The sequence below is a fragment of the Solanum dulcamara genome, chromosome 6 (genome assembly GCF_947179165.1).
Source record: "Solanum dulcamara chromosome 6, daSolDulc1.2, whole genome shotgun sequence".
Classification (NCBI taxonomy): Eukaryota; Viridiplantae; Streptophyta; class Magnoliopsida; order Solanales; family Solanaceae; genus Solanum; species Solanum dulcamara.
Genome location: NC_077242.1, coordinates 41,934,388 through 41,942,985, shown reverse-complemented (window position 1 = coordinate 41,942,985; position 8,598 = coordinate 41,934,388). Strand labels below are relative to the sequence as shown.

The window sequence follows — 8,598 nt, the reverse complement described above, 5'->3', positions numbered from 1 at the left end:
CAATTCTTATTCTTGTGCATCCTTCTACCAGTCATCCCTTTGGGTCATAGGAGTGGTCCTTGACAACTAGATATTTCTAAGTGTCAAGGGGTCCTATGATCTGCTTCTATAGACCATAGACCACTTGACGGGTCATTCTGGCAACTCTTAGGAATAGTCTTAAGGGCCTTTCAGAGAGTGGGATCTATGGCCCTTTTCCTATAGTTTGTAGGCTCATCTAAGGATCATCAAAAAGGCTTGTAGGATGGGTCTTAAATTCATGAAATTTTCTAAGTGTTGGGGGTGGCCTATGAATGGAAACCTACGACCCGTAAACCCTCCTACGAACCATAGGTTCCACTTGTGAGCACTAGAAAACCTACTTTCCTTGTTTTTTTTCAATTTTTATCTTAGTTGACATACTTGGTCTAGGCTAGAACAGTACGGGGTTACACTTGGTATCTCTCTTAATTTCTATGGATATTGATTAGTGTTCACTTTTACATTCGAGTGTCATTTTTGATCAATATCGTTGACTTGAATAAGTTTTTTAATTAAATTATTTCCAAACTACTTTATTATAGATTGGAAGAGATACTCCCAAAACTAATTTCCCCTATTCAGTTTGGTTTTGTGAAAGGAAGAAATACCACTGAAAATGCACTGTTAGCACAACAGATAGTTGCAGAGATGAGGAGGAGATAGAAGCCTGCTAAAGTGGTCATTGAGTTAGATATGGTTAAATATTATGATAGGGTGGATTGGAAGTTTATAATTTAAGTGTTGGATAAAATGGGTTTCAATAATAGGGTGGTGGACATGATTTGGAGGTTGTCGGCTATGATTTAGAGATCGCATCATAGTTACCAGTCATTCATCCAGTGTTTCACATCTTAATACTTAAGAAGTACTTGGAAGATCCTTCAGTCATTAGTCTTATAGAAAACATTGGAGTGAATGATAACTGGTCTTATGAGGAGATTCTTGCCCAAATCCTTGATCGTTAGGTTCATAAATTAAGGACCAAAAAAGTCGCTTCATTCAAAGTCTTGTAGAGAAATAAATGTGTGAGGAGGTTACATCGTAAGCCAAGGAGGATATGAAATCCAAGTACCTGCATCTGTTTGCTCCACTGAGAATCGATGTAGAAGGTAATATTCATAATTCGTATCTCAAAGTTGGTACCTTTTTTAGTTCGAGTGTTTGGGTAGTTATTGTTGAGTTTGATTCGTGAGTTCAAGCATTGTATTTGTTCCTTGAGTAAATTTAAGGTTGGTCATCATTCAAGGATGAATCATCCTAAAGAAGAGATATTGTATCAGCACATATTATTTTTAGATAAATCACGAGGAGTCCAGAGAAGATGAGTAGTGCACTGTCTATGAAGGATATGAAAGTACCTATAATTTATAGAAAGGTCTACGTCTTGTAGGTATGACTTATAGACCTCTTTCATACTTATCTAATTTCGAGTTATTAAGGAACCTTTCTATGAGCCCTCCATACGAGTCTTTAATCATTACTACATGTAAGGTCATAATAGAGATAAGTGTCACATTCAAGTAGCTACTGGAATATGCACTTAGGTCTTATGAGTGGATCTATGACCCGTAATCTTTTGCACAAGCCATAGAAAGGGGTCTATAGACCCCAACCCCAATCCCCAATTGAGTTCTACGAATGGTCCTTTATGACTCGTCTTAGGGTCTATGACACGTAGAAAGTGGTCGTAGACATTAAGAAAACTTTCATAATGCCCAAGTTTTTGCGCCCAGCTTCTACGACCTGCATTCTACGGTCCTTAGAAGACCCTATGGTCCGTAAAAGAGTCCGTAGAGGCCCAGACCCATTTTTAGTGAAGGGTATTCCTGTTTTTTCCCACCTTTTCCAAAATAATCCAAGGTGTTTTAGGACTAAAATTAGTCCCTTATCAGTACCCAACAAACCTTTTTATCTCATTAACAATTAGAATCTTCTGAGTGCAAGGATTGGAGAGAAGAGAAAAAGCTAGGGTTCAAGTGATTTTTGAGCAAAGTCCAAAAAGAGTAAATGAGGTAATTGAGTACAAAAACTCACTTGAGATATGAGCATAATTAATATATTTTTGGGAGTAGTATTGAGCACCGATTTGGTAAGAGTATAAAACAACTCAAACTCCATAAAATATGTAGCAGCGTAGAATAGGATCATGCAATTTAGTTAGACGACTCCTCATAGCCTCATTGAGGTTTTTTTAGATCCATGAGATGAGTGGTGTCTCTAACCTAGCAAGGTATTGAACATTTGTAATAACGACAACAATTCATTTTATAATTACGTAGCTCATAATCGATGGTTGTCGGTTAAAGAAACTCGCCAAGAGTAAAAATATTATTTTATATTGAGTTGCATTATTTATTTATGTTTTTAAAAGCATTGGATTTTTATATATTTCATGCCTTATTATGTTGAGCTTACTGAGTATTTATTGAGTTGAGTTGGGTTGAGTTGAGTATATTGGAGTAACTTTCTTTTCAACTATTTTTACATACCGTAAATTTAATGTAATGACATCATTCAGCGCTGTATCATTTTATGATGCAGACACATGTTATAGAGAGTCTTAACATGTGAATTATTGAAGAAAAAATATCCATTAACTATTTGGTGAGAGCTCTTTGCATTTGAGGGCGCTTTGAGTCTTTATTTCCAGTTTTTACATTTTTGGTATTTTTAGGTAGTTCGTGGGCCTATTCGAAACCGGAGGAGCTTGGTCCTCATCATCAACTCTTTATCTTGGAGGTGCTCTTCCATGAGGCATTATCTAAAGAACATAAAATCGGTTGTTAGTTAGAGGAAAACTTAGGACACTCTAGGCCACAACATGAATTAAAAGAAGTGAAGACCTTTCTAAACGTCCCATATACTCCTATTCATAGTAGTAGTGCGCTTCACAACCATGAACAAGAACCTATTTAATGCGGTATGTTGGACTCCGAGGACCATTTCAAAACCTTATGCTCTGATACTAAGTTTGCCACGACTCAAGCCTAGGGCCTAGACGTGAAACAATGAATGAGACACCTAGGGGTACCTCACCCAAGCCTCTTAGCATTAATTAAGCATTTCATGGGTAAGGGTAAACAAATGAAACAAAAATATAAGGGATATAGGGGCCAAGGGACTTTAAATTAATAAGAGTCGAAGACAACATAATATCCATTACTATGTCCAACAATACCTTTTACATTAAGACTTGGTGGGGGCTAAGACATGTCCCTAGCTCACCCTCAAGATTTAGTTAAAACACCAAACTTCATTTAAACATCTAAGCATAACATAAGCTAGGTAAGAGAGGAGTTTTGTTCCCAGAGCATGGGAACTCACCAAAGTGGTAGCCTTCAATGCTCAACTTAGCCACTGGGAGGAGAGTATGGAGCGACGCCAGTCCCTACATGGTAATATCATGTAGGAAAAAGTATGCGTTAGTACTTTGAATGTACTAAGTATGTGAGTGTGATATTAAATAAGGAACATAAGTTGTACACCCCATACTTTGGTACCTTGGAATGCTTCTTAAGCTTTTAAAGTTTCTGGGAAGGCTCTTAAGTTCCTTAGAAGTCGTCATGTTAGTCAGATAATCTATAATACTATCAAACAACTTTAAGGAGGGGAGAATGAGACACCCCAATAATAGGTTGTAGGACTTGACTTACTCACGTAAGCCACCGACTTGGACGTCTTACATAACTAAGCTACTTAAGTGCACGTCGAGCTTAAGTATCAAGGGATACGTAGGCTCTTAAAGTGAGATGAGATTACGAACCCACGAAAGAGAAATAAGGAGACATAGTACCTACTTAAAACAAATAGGTGATGCACCTACTTGGACTAACTAGTTGATGCACCGACTTGGACCAAGTAGGTGACACACCTACTTGAGGTGGGTCCCACGCTGCCATGTGGTGGCTTTGGATTGGATACATAGATGAGGTGGCACCCTAGAGGGCTGCCACGTGTCACCCCTAGGGGGATGCCATATGTCACCTCCTAAGGACATGTATATACATGTGTATTAAGGCTTCATTTCTCACAAAACATCCTTGAACTTAAAGGAAAAGAAAAGGAAACCCTAGGAGGCTAAGAGAAAGAGGCAATAGCTTGGCCAAAGTGAAAGGTAAGCCCCGATTTATTTCCACGAATTGATTATCTAAGGTATACCACGATGAGATGAAGGTGTTAATAATGTAAAGATATGGTTTATAGCACCATAAAATGGACACAAAAAAGACACAATGTTTCAGCCACAATTAAGGAACTTCCGAGGCGAGTTTTGGCAAGCTTTGGCTAATTTTGGGTAAGGTAAGGGTTTTTCTTTCAATTTGGAGTTTATAGTGTTTTTATGGAGTATATTACACCTCTTATATGTGTCTAGAGGTATAAAAATTGCAAAAGGATGTTTGATGTTAGAAATAAACTAAGCTAAGGTCATTATAGTTAAATCGAAGTCGAGTATTGTGTTGTGGTTATTGTGCTGCACTTGCAGGTGGTTTGATTGTGTTTTTAAGGGACGGCAAGTGTTCAAAAAGGGGTATGGGAGCTTATGGTTGCAGCCACACGACCCCCTGTTATGTATGGTTAAAGATTTTATGAAATAGAGATTAAAACCCTCTTTTGGTATCGTAATTTTGAGCGAGCTGTTTGGGACTTGCTTTGGGTAATGTTGCAGTAGTATGGTCATGTATTGGCTTATTTTTAGTGTGGGTAATATGTTTTCTAAGGTTATAATTTGTATAGGAAAAGTTAGTTATAGGGGAGATGCTGCCCGAATTCTGTTAACTTCTAAGTAACTAATAAATTAGTCGAGACTAGTCGAGAAAGGTGAATAAGGAATTGGTTCCTAGAATTGGTGGTAGAATTTGAAGATGGAAAGTCGAAGGTCACTAACCTTAGAATTACTTTCATGTTAAATAGGTTGAAGAGACGATGAGTTGAACCTGTTAAGAGTAATCTGTAAGAGGTATGTAAAGCTAACGTTTCCTTTTTTTGGCATAAGTATGTAAATATTAATCCTTCTCTTGGCATGTTTTGACATAAGTATGAAAATTACCTTTTGAAAGTCACTAACAAATATATGAATTTTATATGATTCCCCGGAAGTTCCTATTCCTAGAGCCACTAGGATGGTAAATTTCTTAATTTCCAAAAGTTATTTTGTTACGCTTTGATACGAGTATATGAGTCCAGAAGTTCTATTTTGATATAATCCGTAGTGACTTTCAAAAGGTACTTGATATGAATCTTGTCTTGATTTTGAATGATAGCTCATTTTGATTATTCCATCGAGTCTCAAATATGATTTAAATTGCATATAGTTTCTCACTACTCCACTTATGAATACCTAAATGCTTCCTTCACTGAGCCCGAGCTAGGATTGTTATCATGCGTACCTCTTTATATTGTTTGTCATGCCCCAATGTGAGAGGGCAGGTATGACTTGTACATGGGATTTGTGGATTTATGATGTGCCATGTACATCTATGATGTGATATGATCTGTTATGACTACCTGATATGATATGATTTGTTATGGAGATATTCGCTAATCTAGATGTATGCTGTGCTTTGGCGCCAATGATGGGGTGGCGACCACATTTTGTTTACCAAGTCCTATAATGGGGCCGAATATGGCATATGTTATTCTGTATGCACTATATGTGTTTATGATAAACATTATGATATTCTGGATATTTCGCTCATTTTTTCACATTTTGTTCTAGTAATGACTTTACTTATTACAGTCTGTGCATTACATATTCAGTACATTCTCCATACTGACCCCCCTTTCTTCAGGGGGTTTCATTACATGCCCGTAGGTACAGATGCTCGATTTGCTAATCCGCTCACTTTGGACATCCACCCAGTTGGTTGGTAGTGCTCTTTTGTCCGGAGCCCTATTTTGGTACTAACTTTTCTGTTGTACATTTGTACATATTGGTTAAGGGTACGACGGGGCCCTGTCCCATCATATGATTATGCTATCATTCTGTAAAGGTTTGTACACTTGTGTTGTGGGTTCTGTATAGGTGTTTTGGGATTGTGTTCAGTGACGGCCTTAACGGCCTTTGTGTGCCACATCTATTTTCGTGCGTTCTCTAGCGATCTACTCAGTAGGGCTAAGGGTACGTATGGGTGCCCAAATCGCGCACCAGTCACGACCTACAGAGTTGGGTCGTGACAGGAGTGGTATCAGAGTAGTTCGCCCTTAGAGTGTCTACAGACCGTGTCTAGTAGAGTCTTGTTTATTGATGTGTTGTGCACCAAATCAATAAATAGGAGTCTACAAGACATTTAGGCTGTTACCTTTCTTTCATATCTAAGATCGTGCGATAAAGACGAGTCATAGGGAATGATTTTGTTCATACTAACTTGTGATTTTAGCAGAAAGACAATATCTATAGAAGAAAGCAACTGACGATATTGGAATTTACAAAGCACGCAGGTAAGCAAAGGTACGAAAGATATATGTCAGGTGAGGTATTGAAGTACGCTTGATATGTAAAGTTAAAAATGGAAAGGAAAACTAGACAGGGCAGGGTAACAAGTGCATTTTGAGTTGGGCAGATGAGGTAAGTCCATCATTTTTTTACTGTTGTTGATATTGGGCGCCTTGCGTGGCTGTGGTATGATACGATATGAATATATATGTTGGCCCTATAAGGCATTATTGGCATTTCTTGCATGCAGGTGTTGAGATAGTAAGAAATACAAAGGAAACTCTGCCCAAATATTTCTAGAAATAAAAGGAGAATGAGCTATAGGATTGTAATATATCTTGAAAGGTCGATACTGGTATGGTAAAACAAAGTTGGAAAAGACTTGTGATCCGAAGAAGATGATTTAGAGATGACACCTAGATCTGGATAGAACGACATATTAAGGCATCGACTGAGTTGATACACCAAGATAAACGGTGATAAGCTAATTATTTATTGGGACGAATGGAATGTGGCTTTAAATACACTGCTATAGTAAGGATATTACTTGAGTACCAGTGTTCAGACTTTTGTTGGTACTGTATATTGAGGATTCTAAGTACCTCATGATTGTATTAAGGTTTCGTACATGGGTAACCTAAAGTATAGGTGATGTAAAGGAAGATATGGAAATAGCGTAGTATACTAAATAGGTTGGAAAGGACTCATATGCATTTGGAAAGTTAGAAATAAATAGACAATAAAATGGGTACACCCTAAAAGAGGGGAAGTGGACAAGAGAAGTAAAAGCATAAGAGAAAATCAAATGACGCTATCATATGTAAATGGGAACGCTTAAACATCAAATAAGATCCCATAAGGGATGGATGCGATCATACCAACACTAACACACCGGATCCCATCAGAACTCCGAAGTTAAGCATGCTTGGGCAAGAGTAGTACTAGGATGGGTGACCCCCTAGGAAGCGAAAGAGGAAATGAAACACATGTATTCGTACCTATTACCTACGTCTATATGTAATCCTAACCATTGGAACTCTGATATTTATATCTCGATGAAAGTATATGTTATGGCAATGGGATAGAGGAATTCTCCATATAGTCAGTATAAGATCCGTAGGAAGGTTTTGGTTCACATTCGAAGAAGTATTTTCTTAAGGGGGGGAGGATGTTACACCCCGTACTTTGGTACCTTGGAATGCTTCTTAAGCTTCTTAAGTTTCTGGGAAGGCTCTTAAATTCTTTAGAAGTCATCATGTGACTCAGATAATGTATAACGCTATCAAACAACTCTAAGGAGGGGAGAATAAGATACCCCAATAATAGAGAAGATTGGAATTAGGGTTCTAAGAATCCGAAAGGAGTTGGAGGCCAAGTAATGGGTCGTAGGACTCGACTTACTCACGTACAACACCGACTTAGACATCTTACATAACTAAGCTACTTGACTGCACGTCGAGCTTAAGTAGCAAGGGATACATAGGCTCTTAAAGTGAGATGAGATTACGAACCCATAAAAGAGAAATAAAGAGACGTAGTACCTACTTGAAAAAAGTAGGTGATACACCTACTTGTACTAAGTAGGTGATGCACCTACTTGGACCAAATAGGTGACACACCTACTTGAGATGGGTCCCACGCTGCCATGTGGTTGCTTTGGATTGGATGCATGGATGAGGTAGCGCCCTAGGGGGGATACTACATGTCATCTCCTAAGGACATGTATATACATGTGTCTTAAGGCTGAATTGCTCACAAAACAGCCTTGAACTTAAAGGAAAAGAATAGGAAACCCTACTAGGCTAAGAGAGAGGGGCGACGGCTTGGCCATAGTGAAAGGTAAGCCCCAATTTCTTTCCATGAATTAATTATCTAGGGTATACCACGATGATATGAAGGTTTTAATAATGTAAATTTATGGTTTGGAGCAGCACAAATGGATAGAAAATAGCCACAACATTTCAGCCACAATTAAAGAACTTCCGAGGCGAGTTTTGGCAATTTTTGGCCAATTTCGGGTAAGGTAAGGGTTTTTCTTTCAATTTGGAGTTTATGGTATTGTTATGGAGTGTATTAAACGTCTTATATGTATGGAAGTATAAAAATTTCACAAGGATGCTTGATATTAGAAACAAACTAAGCTA

At 38.1% G+C, this 8,598-nt stretch overlaps 1 pseudogene; it reads left to right on the top strand.

Moving 5' to 3' along the window:
• The first annotated feature begins 7,318 nt into the window (after window positions 1–7,318).
• LOC129893661 (5S ribosomal RNA) lies at window positions 7,319–7,440 on the top strand (annotated as a pseudogene).
• Window positions 7,441–8,598: the final 1,158 nt, after the last annotated feature.